The sequence below is a fragment of the Octopus sinensis genome, linkage group LG2 (assembly GCF_006345805.1).
Source record: "Octopus sinensis linkage group LG2, ASM634580v1, whole genome shotgun sequence".
NCBI lineage: Eukaryota > Metazoa > Mollusca > Cephalopoda > Octopoda > Octopodidae > Octopus > Octopus sinensis.
Genome location: NC_042998.1, coordinates 175,002,960 through 175,030,030, shown reverse-complemented (window position 1 = coordinate 175,030,030; position 27,071 = coordinate 175,002,960). Strand labels below are relative to the sequence as shown.

General features: G+C 35.3%; 1 protein-coding gene across 1 annotated transcript in view; it reads right to left on the bottom strand.

Annotated features, from left to right (window-relative positions):
- Positions 1–27,071, bottom strand: part of LOC115228799 (mitogen-activated protein kinase kinase kinase 2) — a 284,061-nt gene that overhangs the window by 233,323 nt on the left and 23,667 nt on the right. The gene's annotated exons all lie outside the window — the stretch shown is intronic.

The window sequence follows — 27,071 nt, the reverse complement described above, 5'->3', positions numbered from 1 at the left end:
ATTAGGACAGTTTGAACATAAAACAGGTAGAATATTCAAGTTGGATATGGCTAGTTTAGATGCTAAAGTGTTAAAGTGCTTACCTAAGGAAAACATGAATCAAACACACCTTGAATTAAAGACTGCCAAGAAAGAACAAAATATGAAATCCTAATGTTAGAGATTCTATAATATGCTGTAAAGCATTTTATGGAATAAATTTTCCGTTACAGAAACAAGTGATTTCAAGAGGAACTGTATATCAGGGATTTAATTGTCACACATATGATGTGTATGTCTTGGAACTGGGATACTGGCTAGCAGATTCACCTGATTGATAGGTTATCAGGTGGCTGTCTGGCTTCCTGAAGTTAGTGTTGCAGATTAAAAGGTTACATGCATCACAGAACTCCAGTAGCCTAGTTCCCTCATCATTTTGGAAACCAATACCATGGACCCCATGTACACCTGTGAAGATACTGGATTGCCGCCCAACATGCCCATTAAAACCTCCAGCCGCAAAGATGAGGTCATTGCCACTTGTCTTTGAAGTAGCCTGTAGAAGGGTATCAGAATACCCAAATCCAAAACAAAACACTGTACCTATAGAAGTCACACAGAACTCCACTTAGCTGTGCAGTGAACGTACAATGAAAATAAAACTGCTGAAAATTTTAAAAAAAATAATAATAATCATATTCAATAAGCACAAAATGAATAATGGTATGTGCTACTTAAAGACCAAAAAACAAAACAAAAAAACAAAAAAAAAGTCTCCCTGGCACAGGCAGACAGATACATTAATAGATATAGATATATAGCATGGCTTTATTTTTCCAATAAAGGAGGCAACATGGAGGAAAGGAGGAATAGGTATGTAGATAATTGTTATGCAGAGAAGGGTCATATTGAAATAAGGATGAAAGAGCTATGTAAGAGAGGGAGGGGGTAGAGAAGAAAGCGTGGATGATTTAGTGTAGTTGACTGTTTATCTATGACAGCTACACTTGACATAGAAAACATATCAGTGATGTAACCTGTAACCAGTTTTTGTGTCAACTGATACACACATACACGCGCGCACGCAATATATATATATATATATATATATATATATATATATATATATATATATATATATATATATATATATAGATATATAACGGAGTAAAAACATAAATGTGAAACAAGGTGGAAAAAAGAGTACTCAAATACCAGGAGTAGAGTAATATGCTTTATTTAAAAGCAGCAGAAATTCAACAAAACCTGTGAGTAACAGGTTGTTGAATTTCTGCTGCTTTTAAATAAAGCATATTATATATATATATATATATATATGGCATGTGAAGTAAAGAGGTTCTGATATTTCCAAGATGCAATGAAACAAATTAGAAATAATGTTTGTATACAAATGCTGTCCGGATGCATAAAAAAAAAAAATAATCAGAAAATATAAAAAGGTAGCAGCAACATATTTTTTTAAAAGAATGCTGAGATGTCCAAAGACCAGTTTTGCCTATTTTTTAAACCAGCAGAAGACTGAGTCAAAAAAGCCAATGTGCAGTTGCTTGAACTGCTAGGAATAGCAGCCAAATCTTTAAATTACACCTCAGTTTCAAATTGAGAAGAAAACACTGGATAATGCACTCCTAGATGTAATATGCCTGGCATGAAAGTGGGATTATTAGGCCTGAACAATCAGGGCTGAGCTAGGACTAAACAAAGACCAGTATAAGATTGATCAGATGAAAATAGGAGCCAAATGCCCCTTAAATTACACAATACAACTAAAAAGAAAAAAAAGAAAATACAAATCTGATAAAAAGAAAATTAAAAAGACCAGATAGTCACCATGAGAATGTCTTTGATGGTAGGTCTGCTTGATTGGTTGATCAAAGATTAAACAATAAAGCATATTAGGAAATTAACTGACTGAGGATTATCAACAATAATAACTTTATCTGTGAGAAAAAGTGGCCATTGATGAAGCGATGGAGAGTTGAACTGCTAATGAAAATTTAATCACTTCAACCTCAATGTATGTACCTCACAATCATGTCTTGTTGCATCTTAAACATTCCGATAAAACATTATTTCTTTATTTTGTTGTATCTTAGGAAGGTCACAATGTCAATAAAACACACACACACACACTGATTTTGTTTCACTTCTTTTATTATCATTAGTCAATCAATCAATGTTTAAACAAATGATTGTTTAATTAACCATTTGGCCAATCAGTCAACTAGGTTTGTCAAAGTCATTTCATTGCCATTTGTAACCAACCTCTTTTGCCTTACTTTTTAAGATCAAGTAATGTGTGTGTGTGTGTGTGGGGGGGGGGAGTTTGTATAAGTAGTTTAGAGACTTTGATACAATTAATTGTAAAATGAGATGAAAAACTAGGTTTACAAGTGCATGTCATATTGTAGTCTGTTGTCAAAATGATTCTTCCAAGATGCAATAATCATACACAAGTGACAAGTAGATTTTAAGATTAATAAATAGACAGACTACAGAGTTGCACTTGATTTTCTACATTGTGTAGAATGAAAAGAGATAGCTTAAGAACTTACAAGTGTATGGTCATAATGCAAACACGTTAAAATTATATTTTTATATACACACAGGCGCAGGAGTGGCTGTGTGGTAAGTAGCTTGTTTACCAACCACATGGTTCCGGGTTCAGTCCCACTGCATAGCACCTTGGGCAAGTGTCTTCTGCTATAGCCCCGGGCCGACTAAAGCCTTGTGAGTGGATTTGGTAGATGGAAACTGAAAGAAGCCCGTCGTATATATATATATATATATATATTTGTGTGTGTGTTTGTGTGTTTGTCCCCCTAGCATTGCTTGACAACCGATGCTGGTGTATTTATGTCCCCGTTACTTAGCGGTTCGGCAAAAGAGATCAATAGAATAAGTACTGGGCTTACAAAGAATAAGTCCCGGGGTCGAGTTGCTTGATTAAAGGCGGTGCTCCAGCATGGCCGCAGTCAAATGACTGAAACAAGTAAAAGAGTAAAAGAGAGTAAAGAGTATACACATTACATATTGTGTATAAAAAGTCATAAATACATATATCATCTGGGCAATAACCTTATAATGTGCATTTCAAAGCCTGTTCAATCCATGATATATATATATATATATATATATATATATATATTATATATATATATATATATATATATCATCATCATCATCATCACCATCATTTAACGTCCGTTATATATAGATAGATAGATAGATAGATAGATATGGCTTACAGCCATATCACATTGAAAGCACTGGTTATCATACGATCGCCGAAGTTAAGTAACATCGAGACTAGTTAGTACTTAGATGGGTGACTGCTTGAGAAACCTAGGTGCTTACACTCATGGAGTGGTTGGCGTTAGGAAGGGCATCCAGCTGTAGAAACACTGCCAGATCAGACTGGAGCCTGGTGCAGCCTCCTGGCTTCCCAGACCCTGATAGAACCGTCCAATCCATGCTTGCATGGAAAACGGATGTTAAATGATGATGATGATATTGATATATATATATATATGAATGAATGATAAATTGATAAATATCTGCTTATATCATTTATAACTACGTTTTACTATTGTTGTTGTTTGGAGATAATCTACATGGAACATCAAATTCAACAATAGCAATCCCGTATATATTTGTATACACAAGATATATTTATATATTACTTAAAAACAAAAAAATTAAACTAATTTCTAGTTAACTAGAGATGCATGCAAGCTATTTATTCCTTTTCAAGATCATCAACATACACACACATGTACAAGAATTTTATAATAGGGAAACAATTTCTGCTGTATACCAAATATATAGGTATTTAACTTTGTGGACTTTAAACTGAGAGAAAACATTTTCAATGAGATTCTTGTTATCACAACTATTTGAACAATTGCCCTTGAAGTGTTTTCAGTATTTGAAATGTCACAACAGAGGGCAAGAGTAAGCAAAACAGCTCAAATAGTTTTGTCATTTTTGCCTTTTTGATTACTCCTTCAGTGTGCCTTTACAATGATTTACAACCCTGGGTTTGTATAATACAGTAATATAGAAGGCCCAATAGCTTCTCAGTCGAATGATTAACAAGTGCAGGAACGAACTCAGTAGTGAATTATCTCAATTATGAAGCTACTATAGATAAGTAAATTGATGGTGAATACTAAAAATAGTATGATATAATTTGCGTGTGCCCCTCACCCCAGAACAATCCTGATCAAGCAAGCTTGTGACCTACAACATTCCAACTTTTCTTGAGGCATATTGTATCTGGGACTACATTATTCAATGAGTCCTTTCTTTATTGAAACAGTGGCATGTGATTAGGGAGAAATTTAGCAGCTATTTGTGACAAGTCAAGAGACCACATGGACCTAAATAAGTGAAAAAAAAGTCAACAGTAAATAACTAACTGATGATTTGGATCTGGAAAGTTTACAAAACTTTCAGGTTAGGTAGCAAAATATATTTGATTAATTGTTTTATTACTTTAACCCTTTTAATACTAATCCACTTAAGCCCACCCCTTGTTGGTTCTATAGTAGAATTTTTCTTGTTTAAAGTGAGCTAGATTAAAAACATTCCATCAAGATTTCATGGAATAGCAAAGTTATTTTATTAAACTCTTCATTATTTTCAGAATTAACTGAAATATTTCAACATATATATGGTAACAAGATGGTCAAAGTGTCTGAATAATGATAATCAATGGCTTGGTAATTAGAACAAATGCATAACATATCAACAGTAAAGTACTGTATCAACTTTCATTGTAATTCAATAGTGAAGGGCAACAACATTCTCTTCGTTGTGGCAAACCAAACAGGAACACTAATTCCTGCCTATCCTTGTTTTCCAACCAGCTTTTCAGACATACAAGACAAACATGAATAAGTTGGCTGTTAAAAGGATATAGCTCTCCTCTGATTGTATTCAGGACAAGAAGATATAACTCTAACTGACATTATTCAGAAAGTTGTGGTGGAACTCTACTCTGTTGGTATTCAAGGACAACGAGATATATCTTTACTCTGATAGTATTCAAGGACAATGTGATACAGCTTTACTGTAACAGGATTCAAAGACAATGTATGAGACAGTACTGCTCCTACAGTATTTATGACAATGTGATACAGCTCTACTCTATTCAAATTTCATCGTCACAACTGTATCGCACCTTCCACAGCACGCAGTGAACACTGAAAGCCAATCCTTTTCCCTCAGAAATACCACTCAAGGTAATTCCATTCCAGCTCGTATATTTCTTGCAGACTTTGACTAACAGCTGCTTAAAGTGGCCATCAAGTATTTTAATATCTCTGCTGTAGAAAGGGCTTGTAGAGACCCAACCTCCCCTGAGTAACTATAAAAAAAAGATAAATAAATAAGAGTTTTCTTTTATAACTTTATTCATGTCTAGGATGCCTTATAAGGATATATGTCAACTTCCACTCACTACAAGTGGACTTGTATATTATTGACACCAGAAAAATGAAAGGTAAAGTTGACTGCAGAGGGATCTGAACTCGGTATTTAAAGAGATGTAATTAAATATCACAGGTATTTTGTCTGACACTACTCTAATTCTGCCAATCCACTGCCCTAAATCATTCTCAGAATTCTCATAAAATTTCCATCTCAATATTATAAAAACACCAAAATCGCATATCAACCACTCCATCAGCAACTCATGTTCTCTCTTCGCTTACCAAATATCCAACCAAGATTTGGATACTTTCTTGTCTAAACTCAGTCAAGAAACAGAGAAAACAAAAAATGTGCAGAACAGCAGTTGTTGTTAAACTATTTAAAAAAATCTTGCTGATCCCTTTAAAATATCTGTGGTGTCCATGTTATTCATCTGTTACTTGGCACACATCCTTTCCTACATCATCAAACTGTTCTAAGACACAGAAACTATATTAAGTGCTTTTATTCTGAACTCAATGAGTCATGTTTGCCTCCTTATCTAGTACTGACAAAACCATTATTCACTTTTACCTCCTTCCTTCTACAGTCAACAAAACCCACAAGAAAAATTATGAAAGAATTTTATCTTTTTATAACTAGAAGACTCTGAAAATTCTATTATTCATTTAAAACCTTAGAAATTATTTTTTTCTCTCTATATCTTTCCAGACTAAAAAGAAACATTTCTTTAGTTTTAAAAGGATTGGTATCTTAGAGAGCTTGTAATAAATCATGGTAATTTGACATCACCAAAGGCCACTTCCTTAGACCAGAAGGTTATTCGTTTTTTAAGAGGAGTGTTTCATTCTTGTATGTAGTTTATAAAAGCATACCATTTTCTACGTTGAAAAATATTAAAGATGTCTAACAATCTAAAAATAAATGAATAAAAAATGCTGATGCAGATAGTGGCAATGGCAGTGAAAACAAAGTGATAATAATGATGGCATAGGTCAGTCGGCAGCGCATCAGTTTCATGTACATGGTGATAATAATGACTCATGACAGCTTAGAGCGGAAGACTATAGTGGTAAATATGCTGATACTGAGACTGCGGAGTGAAGAACAAGATGCAAAGTGAAAGTCTTAGGTTTAAAATACAAGCTCTACTTTATTCCTTATTGTATCCATATATACATTATTTAGATGTAAGTGGAGAAGAAATTAAAGAAAATGAAGTTCAACAAACCAAAACATTCAGCTATCTATTACCACCACTACTACCATCATCATCAGTTTTGGCATTGAGCATGTGACAACCTATTAATAGCCAATACAGAGACCCGTTAAAAACTCCCTGTAGATAACAGATGTCCAAACATTGTGTTAACAGAGCAATATGTTTGGAGTACAAAGCCATTGAGCTACATTTAAACTAATGACTATCTGCCTTCATATATATATATATATATATATAATTATTATTATTATTATTATTATTATTATTGTGGTGAGGTGGCAGAATTGTTAGCATGCCAGGCGAAATCCTTTGCAGCACTTCATGTGTCTGCACATTCTGAGTTCAAATTCCATAGAGGTTAACTTTGCCTTTCACCCTTTCAGGGTCAATAAATTAAGTACCAGTGAAACACTGGGGATTGATTTAATTGACTAGTCCCCTTCACCAAAATTTCAGACCTTGTGTCTATAGTAGAAAGTATTATTATTATTATTATTAAGGCAGTGAGCTGACAGAATTGTTAGCATGCCGGACAAAATTCTTAGCAGTATTTTGTCTGTCTTCTTGTTCTGCATTCAAATACCACCAGGGTCGATAAAATAAGTACCAGTTGGACATTGGGGTTGATTTAATCGACTTAGCTGTGCCCCAAAGCTGCTGGCCCTGTGCCAAAATTTGAAACCATTATTATTAATATTTAGCAAAAGTGAGGGTGACTGAAAGGTTAAGGGTTTCATACATGGGCACTTATTGAACTAGTTACAGATCAAGGAGTTGTAAAATTATATACCAGTAATGATAGTATCTCCCTGGATAGGAATACTATTATCATCAGTATATAAATTTACAACCCCTTAATCTGTAACTAGTTTGGTAAGTGTTAATGCACTCACTTCTGCTAAATATTAATAATATACACACACACACACTAGCAATGCATCCTGGCGTTGCCAGGGTGTTATGACATACAGCCATATAGTATTATTTGTTCCTTTCTTATAGGCAGAGCAGCACAACTGATATATATATATATATATATATATATAGTGAACTGGATTACTAGCGTAATGGAAGTTACTATTTGTTTAAAAGTGAAAAGGGGAGGGTACAATTTGCATGGGTTTGCATGAAAGTACTTTCTGTTCTTAAGAAGGATCACAAACTATGTATTGTTTTAATATATAAAATGGGGGAAATACAATTTTGCCCAGAAATCACATTTTCAAAATTTTAGCTTCCCCCGTCCCCACAACAATTTCTTAATTTGTAACTCATTTATGAATTTTTTATTTTTTTTATCTGTGTAGAAAAATACAGAGATTACGAATCTCGGAAATATATTTTTCTTTAATGTTTAATTTTTCTTAAAGAAACACTCAATGCCCCTTCACCTACCTTGCACACTCATCATCTACTCACTTTTAATACCTAATGTTTCACATTCATCTGATGTTTCACGCATGCGTAGAATTGTACTGAAATAGCAGATGTAAAAGGTGGCAAGCTGGCAGAAACGTTAGCACACTGGGCAAAATGCTTAGCAGTATTTCGTCTGTCTTTATGCTCTGAGTTCAAATTCCGCCGAGGTCAACTTTGCCTTTCATCCTTTCGGGGTCAATAAATTAAGTACCAGTTCCATACTGGGGTTGATCTAATCGACTGCCCCCCCTCCCCCAAAATTTTGGGCCTTGTGTCTAGAGTAGAAAAGAAACAGCAAATGTAAAATAATATTAGAGCACCACCAGAAAACCTGAGATGCTAAAAACAACAGGTAAACAACATTATTTCTGAAGAAGCTTCTCCGCTTTCCAAAAAGCTAAAAGTGAAACAGTGGGAGTTTGTAGCTTTTTGAAAGTGGTGAGGTGATGGGTGGATGTTTGAGAAGGAAATTTTAGTGTTTCTTTGAGAAAAAAGAAAGAAGAAAATTCTTTGATTCATATTCTGTTTTTTTCTCTCTTGGCTGAAACTGCTGTAAGTTATTTTCCCAATTTATATTCCTGTATGTTATATTTTAATAATTACTGGTATATTTATATATTAATATATTTTATATGTAAAGCATAATATGCTATACATCTATGTATATTATTGTAATTATCATCTTAGTAAATAAATAAATAAGTTGACATAATATAATGTCTAAAAGTTGATGAACCACCTATTGATTCCCTCAATTTTCTTATTGCTCTCTCTCTCTCTCTCTCTCTCTCGCTACATATATATATATATATAATCTCAAACAGACATCCTACTGATATAAAATCTTGGTTCAGGAAATAGACCAGTTACTGGGTTCACACTATACAAGACCCACATAAGGCACGGAAAAAATATTTGGTGAAGTTGTACTGGAAGATCTCAAGAATTATGTCATAAAATAAAACACAGAAAGAAAACTGCAGATAATATACATTTATAGGAGTACTATAACTTCTGTGTAGATAATTGAAATATAAGATGATAATGAAGCAATAACTGATAGGAATATCAGTTATTGCTATATTTGTCTTTGGATATTAATTTCAGCCTCCCTATTATATGCTCTTAGAATGTATGAATATCATACTTAACCATTTGAATATGAAGCTTTATAACTATATTTGCATCCTTATTTCACTTTACATAACTGCTAACTGAAAATCTTAGTTTCTGACCACTTAGTCAAGAGTTCAAGTCTTACTAAAATGACCATCAAGCTATGCTTGAATGACATGTATTTGTACTCCTATTTAATAAGTTAGGAAAGACAATCTTAAAAAACTAGTACTCTCTATTACTTCATGGTAAAATAGATCCAACATGCTCTAACTTAACACAACTCAAGCATAGTAAAATGTGCAGCATGGCATCAGAACAGTCTGAAATGTGACACTTGGTAACTGATCTAGATCTTGCTCTTCAGTATTCAACTGACTATCTCCATGTGACTAGTTTGCATGAGTACAACATGAATGCAAAGTGGACCTACTTAAACTAAGAACAGTGCATCAGGTCAACAATGAGTCTTCTAAATATCTGTCTTAACAACAGAGGACATACTTTAAATCTTAAATTGTATCACAATGCACCATTATAAAGTGTGGTTGGTCTTTGTGACAAACCCTAACTGTCAATCATTCAAATACATTCAAATCATTAAACTTCTCAGTTTAGGTTGACGAAAGCTTTCTAAGAAGAAACAGACTGATGCAACATAAACTAACCCACCCATGCCTTTACAGAAAAATTATGTAAAATTGCAAAGAGAGAAAAACAAACTTTCTACTGCTTAGACTGTTAAATTCTTGTTCTCACTTTTGTTTAATAAATATAAGGGTGCAAATCAGATTCAAATATTGTCATATAAGTTTGTCTTTATTGAGATTAGAATTCTATTTTCTTGTTGCCACTCTGTGCTTTCTTTCTTTCTTTTTCTCCTATTTTATTCTTCCTTTTTTTCTTTGCCATTCATCATTTCAGAAATGCTTCCAAGCTTCAAAACATTGTTTAGTAGTAAGAATGACAAGATATTAATGAATGCTGAGTACCACTCTTGTAAACAATGCTCAGAATTTAACCCATTCTCAACACCCACGAAAACAACTTTAGATCCTTTCCCAATAACTTGCATACCAAAATCTACATCATGCAGACATTTACACCAACACACACACACAGCCATTCAGATTCTCATTCTTGGTATGCACTGGAGTGGTGGACAAGTTTGCAATTTTGAATATTTGCCAGTAAAACACTAACATTTGTTGTTTTACAGATTGATACCCTACCTTATAACAACTAACATCAAATATCAAGACAGTAGCAGTAAGCATACTTCACCTTCAGTAGTTATTTAGTGGCTGGTATACATTGTTTTTTTTTTTGTTCGTTTGTTTTTTGTTTTTTTATGGTTAACATTGGTTATCAAGGCATATCACATAAAGCTATAAATAACAGCATGTAAATAAGGATTGAAAAACCGTTTTTTTTTTTATAGAAAAAGTCAAAGGTCATTTCTATCTCAAAAAATGTTTTCACCCAATATTTACAGCTGTATAAAAAGAACTATGTGTGATGTGCTTCAAGAGCCAATGTTCAAAAAAAAAATTTTTTTTTTAAAGTATTATATCACATTCACTTGAATTTTATAAAATTCTAATAATGTCATACATGCATATGTATGTATATATATATATATATGTATATATATATATATATATAATCATCATTAGACAAAAAAGTCTATTTTTTTCTCAGGTAGCATCTGTTTAACATAATGAAGTTGAGAAAAAAGCATACTGTAGAAGATTCAAAATATTTTACATATTAAGAGCTATGTCAAGGGGGATATTTACTATCATACAACATACATTCCTAGCATATTATATTCTAACTTGAGAAATTGTACACATGTTTGCAGTTTATTTTAGAGATAAGAATTCTGTTTGGTTCCATGTCAGTTTCTTTAAATCTTTTCCAACCATATTTTTAACAAAACATATTGTCTAAGTATTTATATTGATTTTAAAGACAATCAAGAATTTGAAGAAATCAGTGTTTGATACACTAGAACTTGTTAAATCATATAGAAACACTTTAGAATGAGAAGTTTTGCATCATAGAAGTACATGTAGTTACATATAGGATGGGATCAGGGATCCAAGTTGACTTGAGAAAAGACACAGATTGTAAAATAGTATATGATTTATTTTAAATGCACAGAGCTGGAAAAGTTCTCTTAAAAACTTTAATGATAAATCCTTTGAGATTTATTATGATATTGAAAATTAATTTTTCAACAGTCTTTATCGTAGTAATTCAAAATTTAGGAAATCTAATTTTCATTTTTATAATGACAGCAATGGAATTTTAATAACTTCCACATGAATGTAAAATATGGTTTGTCTGCTTATCTGTTTATGTATGTGCATTAAACTTTTCATTGCTCTTTTAGATAATAAGAATGGAAGAGACTTATATATAAATGACTAACTAGATACACAATCAGGCATGAGAAGAGTGATAACGATAAGATAATATTTTGTTTATATCTGTGTGAGTATGTGTTTACAGAGCTGTGTGTAAGCAGATGTGATGTTTGTATGTGCATGTGCATATATATAACTTATAATAGTACTGGTTTTCAGTGTCCTTCCAGGAAATAGGCTGTGCTGTAGATGCATCTAACCCATGTCAGCATGAAGAAACAAATATTAGGATCATGATGATCATCATCATCATTTAACATCCTCCTTCCATGCTGACATGGGTTGGATGGTTTGACAGGAACTGGAAAGTCAAAAGACTACGTCAAGCTCTATTGTATGTTTTGGCATAGTTTTTACAGCCGGTGCCCTTCCTAATGCCAACCACTGGTGAGGTGGCACAAAAGGGGCAATTAAAACCTGACATACTGAAACTACATAACTATCATCAAAACAAGTACATGAACCAACAAGGGAACCTATATGCTTTGGGTCAGCCTATTAGGCACAGGAGCTAAACCTTCCTCAAATTATATCATACCATCTTCAAACATGAAAGTTATATTGAATAATGCAGTTCTAGATAATGCGTATGTGTACAAAAAATGGGATAGTAACAGCTAGCGTGTTTGATTACAGAACTATAGTTAGAGATGACCTTATGGCTAAACAAAGATCACAACAATATAAGAAGCACAAGAGTTAATGGCAAACACATATCTACATATTCCTGGTTATATTTTACCTGGTTGAATATACAAAATTATATAATGTGAAATAATATACTTCATCATCATCAACATCATTGTTTAACATCCGCTTTCCATGCTAGCATGGGTTGGACGATTTGATTGAGGTCTGGCGAACCAGACTCCAATCTGATCTGACAGAGTTTCTACAGCTGGATTCCCTTCCTAATCCCAACCACTTTGAGAGTGTAGTGGGTGCCTTTACGTGCCACCGGAACGAGGGCCAATTAGGTGGTACTGGCAATGGCCACGCTCAAATGGTGCTTTTTTATGTGCCACCTGCACAGGAGCCAGTCCAGAGGCACTAGCAACGATCTCGCTCAAAAGTTTTTTTCCTGTGCCACCAGCACAAGTGCTAGTAAGACGACGCAGGTAACGATCACGTTCGAATGGTGTTTTTAACGTGCCATCGGCACGAAGGCCAGCTTGTTGCTCTGGCAATGATCTCACTTGTATGGTACTCTTAGTGCTCCACAAGCAACAGATGCCAGTCACCAAGTTTGATTTCGATTTCAATTTCACTTGCCCTTCTTAATATGAATTACAAACCAATGTTTCTAAATAACTTTTACATAAATGCCATCTGAATTTTATAAAACATGCATTGAATAAATAGATATTTGTTTTCTTACTATTCAAGTCTTGATGAGAAAATGACACATCTACATCCTTTTGCTATTTCTAAGAAGTTTTGAAACAGTTGTCAATATAAATATTTCTTAAGTAAGAATATTCATATCTAAGAATTCCTCTAGGAAAAAAAGCTTGGAAGTTAAATTTCCTGAGCCTCTACCTAGTACCATCAAGACACTCTATCCATCCATGTCAGAGGGAACATGCCCATCTATATCAGATTGAAATGGCTGCCTGCTAAACAACAAAAGCCCTGGAGCAACTCTCTAAATTGGAACAATGATAAAATACAACGAATCCCTCTTGTAAAGTGGTTTGGTGATAGGAACATATCCAGCAGTAAGAAACTAAGGAACCTACCAAAAATAACAATATACACAATAAAAAAGTTGACCATGGTAAAGAAGAAGGCAGTAATTCCAAGTAAGAATGGGCAGACAGTAGAAAGGGGTTTCTAATCCTACTGCATGGGTCAAATCTTCTAGAGTCAGTAGCTTGATAAAATGCACCCTGTAAACTCCCTAGAGTGGTTGGTGATAAGGGTATCCAGATGTAGAAACCATGTCAAAATTGGAACATATAGGTAAGACACAGACTCTGCAAGTCACATCACAGGTTACCCATCTACAATGGTAGTAACTTTGAATAGGAACTGATATCGGATAAAAGGGACACTTGTCGTTCTACATAGGACAACCACTGTAGTGCCAGTGGAATGCTAAAATGTACAGTAATATGTACCCAGAATGTCAGCTTGACTTCCAGTGTTAGCATCAAACAGGACTGTGAAGAAAATATCAAAGATTTCCAGCATAAGCAGGATTTTGTCAATTTCATAGGATATGGTTGTAGAGTCAACTTTAGAAAATCCTGGATATTATTTTATTAACTCGGAAAGGATGAAGTAAAATATTGGAAATATTAATAAAAATCATATACTCTGATAGCTCAAGATATACTTCCAGTTAGCAACATATAGCGACATAATATACACAGAAGCTTCAATGTGATTGCTCAAATTACTAACACTAGAGATGACTTATGCAGGAAGATGAAAAGGTTACTTTTACCTGTGTTCATTCACGAAATGTATAATGCATTATGTTAAGCTAATGTGGAAGCTTCAATGTGACTGCTTGAATTGCTAAAAACAGCAGCTAACCCCTTCCCCCATAACTACTATCTTAAAATGGGAAGGACACATTAGATAATGTAATCCTAGATATACAAGAAGACAGGTTGGTCACAGTTGGAAGATTGATTATAGATCTGTTAAATCAGTCTCAACAAGACACACTATCATTTCTGTTTGACCATACATATCTGTTCTTTCTTGAGAAGCCCTAAAGTAACTCTACAATCTATAAAGCCACATACATCTTTTATAACATTTCACAACTTTCATGTCTGTAATGTGTGTGTATGACAGTATCTTGCAGCTTTGCCATGAAACCTCATTGTGTTTCATTAGATTTTACATCTAGCCTATAAGCAGGCAGTCTTTTATGTTTACTAACCTAGTTCTTATCTAAATCTTTTTGACTTTTAGTTATTTTCCTTTTCTTTTCTTTTCCTTTCTTGTTATCCCTCAGATAATTCTTAATGCCACCAGGACAAATGTAACCTCTCAGTTATTGTGAATTTCTGAAACTTTTCAGGTTTGTATCAAATATCTTTGTCATTACTCTTATGTCATTTTAATTAAGGGACAAAACATTTGTGCAACATGACACAGCATGCATATACAAAGTTTGTTTGTCTGGTAAAATAAAACTTCTTTTCACCAACACAAAAGAAAGTTCATAGGACATCAACACTCATGGCATATCTTAACAAAGCTTTAATATAAAACAGATTTCTTGTAAAATTATTGCTCCAAAATTGCAGTGGCTCTATCATAACTAAAAAAGAAATATTTCAGTATGGTACACTACATAGAAAAAGTTACAAAATAGTTTAGTAGAAAATAAGTTTAGCAAACATTTTGGCATTAATTACAAAAACCCTTAAGGAGTCATATCATTTTCCTGCCTTTTTATCACTACTACAATAGCCTACCCAATACATCCATATCTCCACTTCCCAACACCTTCATGTCTACAACCAACCCCAAATCCTATACCTCAATACTTTTCCTAATCTTTCTTCCCAAGATCTGCAGCACTCTAGACCAGTGGTTCTCAACCAGGGTCTGTATGACTCCTAGGTGTCCCTATAAGATTTTTGGTGGTCCACACTAGCATATTAGTAAATTGGGGATCCACAGTAGCATTTTAAGTGTCCATGAAAATTTTTGATTTTGATGTATTTGTAGCAAGAAACATCTGTTTCTTTTTCTAATGTTTTACATAGTCCAGCCTACATAAGGGTGCAGAAAATAAAGGTGGAATCTTGAAAGAACTACTTACAAAACTAGGTTTTAAACATCAAATGGGTATGAGGGTTCACAACAATAAAATAATAATCAAAAGGTTGAAAACCACTGTTCTAGACATTCATTCCACTGTGCTTACATTTCCCCCTGCATAAACCAAATGACAAATGACACTCAAACTGAACATCACCTGTATCAAATACACTGGTAAAAGGACATTTAACAAGTTAGTTATTTGACTAACTTATAGAGAAAAACAACTACAACTGATACAATGTTAGAGTTAGATTACTGGGTGTACTGTTGGGAGAATGTATACTAGACAGAATAGTAGAGTTTTAATTTAATTCATACTAAATGAAATAAGAACCTGATCAATCTTTCATCACACATGTAATAAAATACACATGAGAGTAAAACAAATACTTGTGGCAAAAGAAGGAACTTAAATACTCTTCATTAAATTTCAAGTTACCATCACTTCATTATCATAACCAGTGCAACCACTCTTAATATTTCCATCACCATTATTTAGTTTTACTCCTTTATACACTGAGCTCCCACTAAGGTTTATTTTTGTTCTTCATTTTTCAAAAGTCAATAATTAACTGCTCCCTCCCTTGAAATCTGAGGTCCTGTGGCTATCATCATTATCATTCGTCATCATTTAACATTCACTTTTCCAGTCTTACACAGATCAGACAGAATTTGTTAAAGCAGATTTTCGAAGGCCTGATGCCCTCCCTGCTGTCAACCATCATCTTTTGCCAAGCAAGGTAATATTTTCCCATAACCAGCCATGTTTTCTATGGAAAACTGGAAACAAACAACCACATGTGCACATTTAAAGCCATCATATGATGTCCAGACAAGGGTACACAAACACAATATGTACATACATATAAAACTATTTATCTATCTATGTGGTTGGCCTTAGGAAAGGCATCCAGCTGTAGAAACCAAGCCAAACAGACTATAGGACCTGGTGAGGCCCTTGGCCTTGCCAGTGCCTACCAAGCCATCCAACCCAAGCCAGCATGGAAAACAGATAATGGCAATAGATAGATAGATAAAGTTTCTCTATTAGCCATACAGGGCCAAACACAGAGGGGACAATGTAGAGCTTTTATTTTCGAAAATAGAAAAAAAGAGAGAGAAAAATAAAATTCCGATCAAAAGGGATCATGAAAAAGAGGGAAAAAAAACCAATCAAAAGGAATCGTGTGTCACAGAAAAATTTTAAAAGTGTAAAAAGCAAGATTAGGTTTATCCGTAGAAAGAAAAGCTTACGGAAAAGACCACGCTAACCTCAGGCAGGGAGGGAATAAACACATAAGAGCAAAGTGCTCTCTCTCTTTCTTTCGATTTACAAGATCATGCTCAAAGTGGTTTCATCACTCGCCTGCACCATCTTTGCTACATTCACCAACCTTTTATTGAAACTTTCACAAGACAAAACTTGCCTCTCTATTCTTACCTTCCTTTTCAAGTGGTACTTGAAAAAGTTGATGAGCGATTGGCCAGAGAGGTAAATGTTTGTCTCTAAACCTTTCGCTCGAGTCCACCACACACCTTCTTTCACCATGGCCACCAATACAATGAAGACTGCCTTGCTTTCCTGGTTAAGGGAAGGTGGCGGAGCAATTTACATGATAGACTCGGCCGATAGGCAGACTCGACCCACATGTGACAGCAGCCGTTTGGCATAAGCCACAGGTCCAAAATAGTTAGACATTGCACAAGTGCATGCAGAACAATTTTGTCACTCTGACCGCATCTCAGGCAAGTCAGTCTGGTGTGTGTTGAATCGTGCCTGTAGAGCTTATCTCGAACAGGTAATGCTTCTCGATAGCACTGCCAGGCCAGGGATCTTTGGTGATTGTCCATAAATCCTAGCCCAAAAGTTGTCCTGAACAGGCGGGTCAGATGTTCCTCGTCGACACCCAGATTCTACCCAAGAACGTTGTCGCACCTCCCCTCCACTAATCCTCTATAGAACACCTTTGTAGAGTTAAAGTTGCACAAGTTTGGTCCCTGGCAGCAGAGTTGCTTGAGAGCAAGGCAGCACTCGCAGTGCCATTCGCCTAACCTTGGTCTCTGTTTGATCCATGACTGCAGTTCAGCCAAAGAAACGAGCTGCGGGAAAGTGCGCTGTACAAACAGCGACCACACCTGTTCACCATCGTCTATGAAGCATTGGAGATGTCGCAGTCTCAGCGCATGTCTGCGCATCATCAACCTCGTCATGCCTAGCCTTCCATTTAGCGGGTGTTGACAGCAAATGGATTGCCTAACCATCAGAATGCTTCCCTTCCACAAAAAACGGAAGAGTATGCATTCCAGTTTGGTGATGGTAGGGTCGGGACAAGGCACGACGGTTAGACAGTAATTGATGATGGATGAGATGTACACGTTCGCCACCTCCGCCTGACCTTTTAGGGATAGCTTCCTCTCAGCCCATTGCTGGGTGAGAGTGGCCACCCTAGTCGTTATCTCACCCCAGTTCTTCTCCATTTGGAGGTCCAGACCGAACCAGACTCCGAACAATTTAACCGGTCCATTGGTCCAGCATCCCACGATGGAGACGCTGTTGGATGGTAAGGGCTTGCTTCTCCAGGTGCCAAGCCATAAGCCCACTGACTTTTCCTGGTTAATTTTTGCTCCTGCTACCGCTTTGTATTCTTTTAGTGTCTCGCCAACCAGGTCGATGTGTTTGTCGCTTGACACTATGATGGTGACATCATCCGTGTATGCAGACACGCTCCTCTCACAGGATGCCCCTAAGCATCATAGACAGACAGACAGACAGATAGACAGACAAACAGACAGATCTTAGGTTATGAACATTTATTTCCATCAACATCATCACCAGAAATTCAGTTCCACATTATTATCTTAAACTTGTTGGTTATAAGTAGAGACAAAATGGCCAAGTGGGTAATGTTGTGAACTACCACCTCATGACCAGGAGTTCAAATCTATTGCATTTCATTATATCTACAAATACGATATTTTATGTCAACATGCTTCATTTCACATAGCAGTCAAGAAAACATTTACTTATAAAAGACACATTCCTCATGATGCTAGTAATAAGAAACTTGGAATAGCAACAGTATGAAGTATGACCTGTGAATAGAGAGTTAACTATTGCATTTGTGTAGCCTTTATCTTGCTTGTACAATCAAATGCACATATACATGTGTGTGTGTGTGGAGTGTATGCATATATAAACATGTGTATGCATATGCATGTATGCATATGAAAAACAAAAATAACCTAGTGTTTTAAATTGAATAGGTAGTTGGTCTCTTTTAGTACACTGAGCAGAATTAATGAAAGTTTGCAAAATCAGTTTATAATTACATAAATACTATTTTAGTTACAGTGCTCTGGACCTGATATTTATAGATGTGTGTGAGTGTGGGATAAGAAAAATGAAGTTAAAGTATAAAAATACATCAAGATACTTATAATACTTAACAACATGTAAACTATACAACAAACAACATAATGCAGGAGATTCATGTATGTAATGCATACATACATATATATATATATATATATATATATATATATATATGCAAACATATATAAAAGTGATTATATATATGTACACATAAGGTCACACACACACACACACTTCTACAGTCACATACACATATCAAGTTTATTTATGAACGTATATCTAACTTAAAAGCTTACAAGTTTGCTTTAAAACCTGTCCAACTAGTTCTTATACCTCTTATGTTTTCTATCTGATAAAGAGTTAAAATAAAGAATCTTTTTTTAAAAAATAAGGTTAATAAAGTACATGTTTTGTTTTTGTTGTTGTGCTTTATTATTGTTGTTAAGTCAATGATAGTTACTGTCTAGTACCCCAAGTTAGCCCTGACTGAGCAGAGCTCTGATCAAAGGCATTCCAATTATGACCATTTGGCTTTTTTAATTAAAAAAATTTTTTTTATAGAGATGCAGGCATGTGTGGTAAGTAGCTTGTTTACCAACCACATGGTCCCGGGTTCAGTCCCACTGTGTGGCTCCTTGGGCAGGTGTCTTCTACTATAGCCTCGGGCCGACCAAAGCCTTGTGAGTGGATTTGGTAGACGGAAACGGAAAGAAGCCCGTCGTATATATGTATATATATGCGTGTGTGTGTTTGTGTGTCTGTGTTTGTCCCCCTAGCATTGCATGACAACCGATGCTGGTGTGTTTACGTCCCCGTTACCTAGCGGTTCGGCAAAAAGAGACCGATAGAATAAGTACTGGGCTTACAAAAAGAATAAGTCCCAGGGTCGAGTTGCTCGATTAAAGGTGGTGTTCCAGCATGGCCGCAGTCAAATGACTGAAACAAGTAAAAGAGTAAAGAGTATGGCTATGCAGTTAAGAAGTTCATTTAGGAACTGTGTGGTTCAGGGTTCAGGCCTATTGCATGGCACTTTAGACAGGTGTCTTATACTATAGCTCTGGACTGGCCAATGCTTTGTGAGAGAATTTAGTAGATGGAAACACTGTAGAAGCCCATCATGTATATATGTACATATGTGGGAGTGTGTGTGTATGTTTATGTATCCCATCAGCACTTGACAACCGGTGTTGGTTTGTGTACATCTCCATAACTTAACAGTTTGGCAAAAGAAAGTCAAAAGAATAAATATCAGACTTAAAAACATAAATATTGATATCAATTTGTTTCACTACACCCTAGTAGGCACTTATGGTAAGATACTGCAAGACTACGGGTACTTAAGAGTAAAATGTTTGTTATTACAATGTTCCAAGTTCAATTTCATATCAAAATAGTTTATACATGAAATACCAGTAATATAGTGGTGTCTGTTCATTCAACTATAGCCTTAGCCTCACTGTAATTGATTTAGTTTTGTAGTCAAATGAGAATAAAAAATTATATAATTTTGTATTTCAGGAAGGTCACAATGCCAATAATAAACACACACACACTGGTTCTATTTCACATCTCTTCATATTATTAAATTTGTTAACATTCAATCAATTAACTACTCAATTATTTGATTAATCGCTTGGTCAATCAATCAAACAGCTAGGTTTGTCAAAGTAGAGAAAGCAGGTCATTGATGAGAATGCAAATGGCTATAAATGGGCTTTGCTAAACCTAATTGATTGATTGATAGACTGAATGATTAATCAACTAAATCAATTAGTAATTAAAAAAAAGGAGTTAAAAAGAACCAATGCATGCGTTTATGATTTACATAATGACCCTCCTGAGGTACAACAAAATGTTTCAACACAAGTTCACATCAAGAATCTTGCAAATCCCAAAAAAAAAAAAATTATTACAATTATTAACTTACAATCCTGTCCATAACTAGTAAAAATTAATCAATGCTACTTACTTTATCAACCACAGAAGGCTAAAATATGAGATGAACACCAAAGCTAAATATATGAATCAATAGGGAGCCTCTATACAGTTGCATTACCTGCTTAGAAATAGCAATAACATCTTCCTCAAAACCATGCTATTCTTTCAAAAAAGGAAGGACACACTGTATAATGCATCGGATTTGATAGCATAAAAGACATACAGGTATATTAGAGCACCCGAATTTCAATAGCACATATTCAGCAAAAACAAATTTTTAGTGCATTAATGACTATGAGAGGCCAAACTTCACATATAGGACTAGGGGTAATATTTTAGACACTTTTTTAGAAAAAAAATTGCATCTTATGTCATAAAATATGGTAATCCCTGATACAAAACAAGAAAGGAGAGTTATGGCCAGAATGCTTTTGAGCGAAGTTTACTCATTTAGCGCTGACCTGGTGCAAAACAACAACTAAATACTACAGCACTACTATTTCTGTCAATACCTCAGATTACAATTATAGTCATTATAAATAGCAAACTATTGTAGGTAAAACAAACATCTTTGCCAAAAGCTCAATCAGTAACAGATTTGCACCAAAGTTTACAATAAGCACAACAAACTGACACAATGACTCTGGGAGCTATGTCAGCGAAGCACAAATAGGGACTTCCGTGCTGGACTAGTCAAAGGTCAGACATATGGGTTACCTCTTTCCAGAGGTAAAAATGGATTTATAGAGGACCAATATCCCTACCTAGAAAAGAGTAAGTTGCAGGATCATCAATAATCCAAAACCAATAAGACCTGGCAGAGGAGGTAGAAAAGACAGCCCAGAGTTGAGGATAGCAGAGAAAGGTTGTTGATGGTCTTTGCTCTAAAGGGAATGAAAGGCTTCAATAAATTTGAAGTACAACAAACTGAATAGATACAGAAGGACTTGTATTAACAAAGCCCAAGTTTGAAGGATTCTAGAATATGCCTGTTGAGTTACATAGTATTTCATTATCATCATCGTTTAACGTCCGTTTTCCATGCTGGCACGGGTTGGACGGTTCGACCAGGGTCTGGGAAACCAGGAGGCTGCACCAGGCTCGTCTGATCTGGCAGTGTTTCTACAGCTGGATGCCCTTCCTAACGCCAACCACTCAGTGAGTGTAGTGGGTCCTTTTTACAGGTGCCAGGGGAGCCTGGCAGCGGCCACAATCGGTTGGTGCTTTTTACGTGCCACCGGCACAGAAGCCAGTCAAGGCAGTGCTGGCATCGGCCACATTTGGATGGTGCTTTTTACGTGCCACCAACACAGATGCCAGGCAAGGCGGCGCTGGCATTGGCCATTCTCAACTAAAATTCATTTTTCAAAGAAATCCTTCAGAATCATTGCAGTTAATGGAACTGAGTTAAAATAAAAACATCATATTCAGAAGCAACAGTCAATTTATAATTAATGGTGGTGGTCAGGGGTAGGGTGACCATACCGTTCTTTTAGAGCTCTACATTATCTAATATGTTGTGCACATTTGTTAGGTAAGGTGTGATTCAAGAGAGATCTTGCTGTTATTTCTAGTAGTCAGGTATATAGGGTTAGGGTTAGCACCTGCCCGTGTTAAGCTCAAATTTTCCAATACATTTAGCTAAAAGGATAATACTGTAGTTAAAATATATTGAATTCTTTTTACATTTATTATATCAGTTGTTTCATTTTGATCCAGGGCAGTTTCAACAAAATAAACCTATGACTAAAATGCTCCACATGTGATCATCCCATCCATTTTGGTCAAGCATTATGAACCTAAATTTACATTTCACTAATGCAGCAGTAGATATTTTAGAATGGTAGAGTGTGATTTAAGGAATATTTCACTGCTATTTCTAGCAGGCTGAGAGAGCATGTAGAAGTTACTTTGTTGGCTTAACACTAATTTTGCATTTCTTATTGTTGTTGGTGGTGGGAGTGTAGCTCGTAGGGCTTTTCTTACTACAAAGAAGGCAAACAATTTATTCAGTGTATATCTATATTTTAGCAAATAATGTAAGAAGTGATATAAGTGATTTTGTTTTTTTATTTCTTTTTCTGAAAGTAACTATGAGTCATAGTTACTTCATAGCCTCTTCTTGATACATGGATCTGTGACAGCGATAGAGAATCTTAAGAATCTGTCTCCCCACCACACATACACACACACATACACATGTGCATGCATACAAACACAAAGTTCTCATATGCATACAAAGCTCACATGAGATAAAGAGCTAGAAAGACTTAAAAAACAGCTGTAGGTATATATGAAAGTAATTTAAAGAGTATTTCCTTGAGGTGGTAAAAGAGCTGTGGAGCAATTTACTAAGAAATTTACTAACAAATTATTATAAGCATAATATATCATGTGTGAAAGACTGTCTCATATATTTGATACTACTTAGGCTTGATTATGATACTTTGTCTATAAATGTTCCTCTTATATTGAATAGTTTTTGTCCAGTTCAACTAGTTGCATTAGTTCCAATTTCACTGGAAACTCATTGATAAACCAGCTTTGTACCCTGTTCTCTTTCACTATAGTAATATTCAGCACAAACCTTCATCCTTCGAGATCTCATTAAGGACTGCACTTTTATTGCAATATATTTACACACACATAAGCATTTTTATAGCAGACACCCATAAAATTATTAATCATCTTACTAACAATAACTCTGAGCACCTTTTCAAACTCCACCTGTCTAACACCCGTGGACATGTTTACAAAGTCAGAAAACAGCACAGCTCCCATGACTTTCGGAAACATTTTTTCCCGCTAAGAGTTGCTGAAGTATGGAACAAACTGCCGGCATCAGTTGTTAGTTGTCGGAGCACTGCATCCTTCAAAACTTCCATGCTTCCTAAGATTCGCCAACACTACACCTGATTTTCTCCCCTCCATACACACGCAAGCATGTATCTGATTCATACACTGTTCACTTTCCAGGCATTTGTACATTACTGCATATGCTTTATATGCACTTTTGACAAGTTGTGGTGCACCTGAGCACTGTATACAATAATTTCATTATTATTATATAGTGTTTGTATTAAATGCATTAATCCTACAAGTTATCTTCATGCATGCCCATTCATCAGCATGTCACAATTTTTTTACCTTTTATTTTTTACTTGTTTCAGTTGTTGGACTGCAGCCATCCTTGAAGGATTTTAGTCAAATAGATCTACCTTGGTACTTATTTTAAATTTCAAGTTTGGTATTCAATTTATTGATCTCGTTTACTGAACTAAGTAACAGGGCTATAAACAAACCAACACTGGATGTTAAGTAGTGGGAGGGGACAAACACAGACACCAAAGGCACACACATAGATACATATATAAATGCATATATATATATACATATATATCTATATATATATCTATATATATCATCATCATCATCATCATCATCGTTTAACGTCCGTTTTCCGCGCTAGCACGGGTTGGACGGTTTCGACCGGGGTCTGGGGAGATAGGGACTGCCCCAGGCTCCAGTCTGGTCTGGCAGTGTTTCTACAGCTGGATGCCCTTCCTAATGCCAACCACTCCGCGAGTGTAGTGGGTGTTTTTTACGTGCCACCTGCACAGGTGCCAGAGGGGTCTGGCATCGGCCACGTTCGGACGGTGCTTTTTTATGTGGGGGGGGGTGCAGGAATATAGGGGAGCACCAGTGGGGAGGGGTGGTTCAGAGAAATGATGACAGGTTGTAGGCAAGTAGAACGTAGGATATCAAGAGAGGGGTAATGCATGGTGAAATAGCGTATTGAAGAGGGGGGTTCGAAGAGTAGACACCTATAATGGTGGTGGGAGAAGCGACATCCGGTATAGATGGAGCAAAAATAGAGATATCCGGTATTGGTGGTGGGGGTGGGCAGGGCGGGTGCACCGCGATACACAAAGGTCGATCATAGACGAGAGGAGAATGAACAAATCAGACAAAATAGATAGAAATCAGATAAAATAGTTAGATAGATAGAGAACATGTATGATCAGTCTAGGAGTGAAAATAGGCATTCAAACTTATCTGTGCACGGGATTATATAGCTGGTAGATGAGGTAGATGAGAGAGAGAGAGAGAGAGCACATGTTGTGGGTTGCCTTCTAAGTAAAAAGTTGTCCGGAAGAGGGATTTTTGGAGAAGGCGGAAGTGTATTAAAGGAAACAGGTTTCAAGATGGCGAATCGAAGGTCGATCATATAACGAGAGGAGAAATGAACAAATCAGACAAAATAGATAGAAATCAGATAAAATAGTTAGATAGATAGAGAAACATGTATGATCAGTCTAGGAGTGAAAATAGGCATTCAAACTTATCTGTGCACGGGATTATATAGCTGGTAGATATATATATATATCTATATATATATATATATATATATATATCTATATATATATATATATATTTATTTATTAATCAAAATGTACAGTATTATATATATCATTACATATATTATGCAGTTTATTGCATTTTGTTATGTGCATGATACCCTACCTAGCTCATGGAAAAATTGTCTTGCATCAAACCAGTCCATGGTTCAAAAAAATGTTGGGGACCACTTGTCTAAATAGCCATGTGTAGTAGTAGTAGTAGTAGTAGTAGTAGTAGTAGTAGTAGCAGCATCTTAGATGTAAGAGTAGCATCCCATTGCAAGCTTCACAGAAGCTTTGTAGGGAATTAGTAATTCTCCACAAAACTTTGAGAGCTAAAATACTTTGGGGGGCTGAAAGGGAAAAACCAATCTTTGCGACTGGCCTTTTTGTGGGGAAGCAAACTAAGAATTACAAGACAATAAATTTAGATACTATCAACTATTCAACCTGGCCTAACATCTATCTATGTTGTTCTCTCTCAGATGATATAATACGGTGAATAATAAAATGGTACAAAATAACATTAATTATTTAATTTTAAAAAAAGCATTAAACAAATAAACAACCACAAGTTTGTATACTAAAAAAGCAACAACAACAAAAAATACAAACAAACAAGTAATTGGTTTACTCCATTTCACTTTCAAAATATATTTTCAGAAATTATTCCAACAAGAGGAAATATCATATACAATATGTCAAATGCTTTCTGAAATAAATGAATGTCATCAATCTTAACATCCGGGAACATATAAATTTCATTCTAAGCTGAAGTTTAATAGATTTAACTATTTTCTTTACATCCCACTAACCAGAGGAAACAGGATGATGGCTCAGGATCCTGGGTGGATGCCAGTACAAAAGATGAGCTGAGCTGGGTAGCAATCTGTACTTGCTATAGTTTTACTTGGATTTGGCTTGTTGCTGCTTAGCCCTCAGGTCAGCTCTAGTTTATAAGAGCCTATGGTCAAAAGACATTCCAACCATGATCATACCAGCTTTTGCTCTTTTTGTTTTTAGATATTTCTTTTTTCTTTTACTTGTTTCAGTCATTGGACTGCAGCCATGCTGAGGCACAGCTTTGAAGGGTTTATTTGAACAAATAAACCCAGTACTTAGATTCTTTTAAAGTTTGCTATTTATTCTATAGGTCTCTTCTGCTGAACCATTAGGTTACAGAGACACAAACAAATCGACACCAGTCATCAAGTGTGGGAGGAAAACAAATACAAAGACAAACACGCTAAAGAGAGGGGAGAAGGAGGGAGAGTAAGCTTCCACAAAGTTTTTATCTACAAAATTCACTTACAAGGTATTGGCCATCTTAGGGCTATTGTACAAGAAACTTGCCTAAGTGACCAAGGTTCCACACAGTAGGACTGAACCCAAAACCATGCCGTTGCAAAGTGAGCTTCATAACCACATGTATATATATGGTTATATGTATTTAAGATCGTATTATCCCAATGGCTTTCTTTTTATGATAAGGTGAAGATTTTGCAGCTATTTCCATCAGATCAAGTGACCACAAAGAGGATCCTCATTGAATTTGACTTTTTATCCCTTTGTAATCAATAAAATAATGAAAATACACTGTAATACATGATATAAACTAATAAAATATATATATATTGTAATAAATTACAATAGATTAAACCTGTAATAATTTATACAATATATTGAATTTTGTTACAAAAATAATTTAAATTGGAGTTAGGTTACAAATTATAATTCTTCAATAAAATTAATTATAATGAAGAGTCAAAACAGATCCTGTCTGCTATACTGAGAAAGAAACAAGGAAAAACAAAAGAATCCAAAGAAACTAGTTATGGTCTGCATTGAGAATAAAAAAAAAAACCAAAAATTTATAAACTAAGATAAATGTAAGTGCCAGGAGGATAAGTGATCCTCGTATTTCAGGAAGGGTTCTTCTTTGAAGA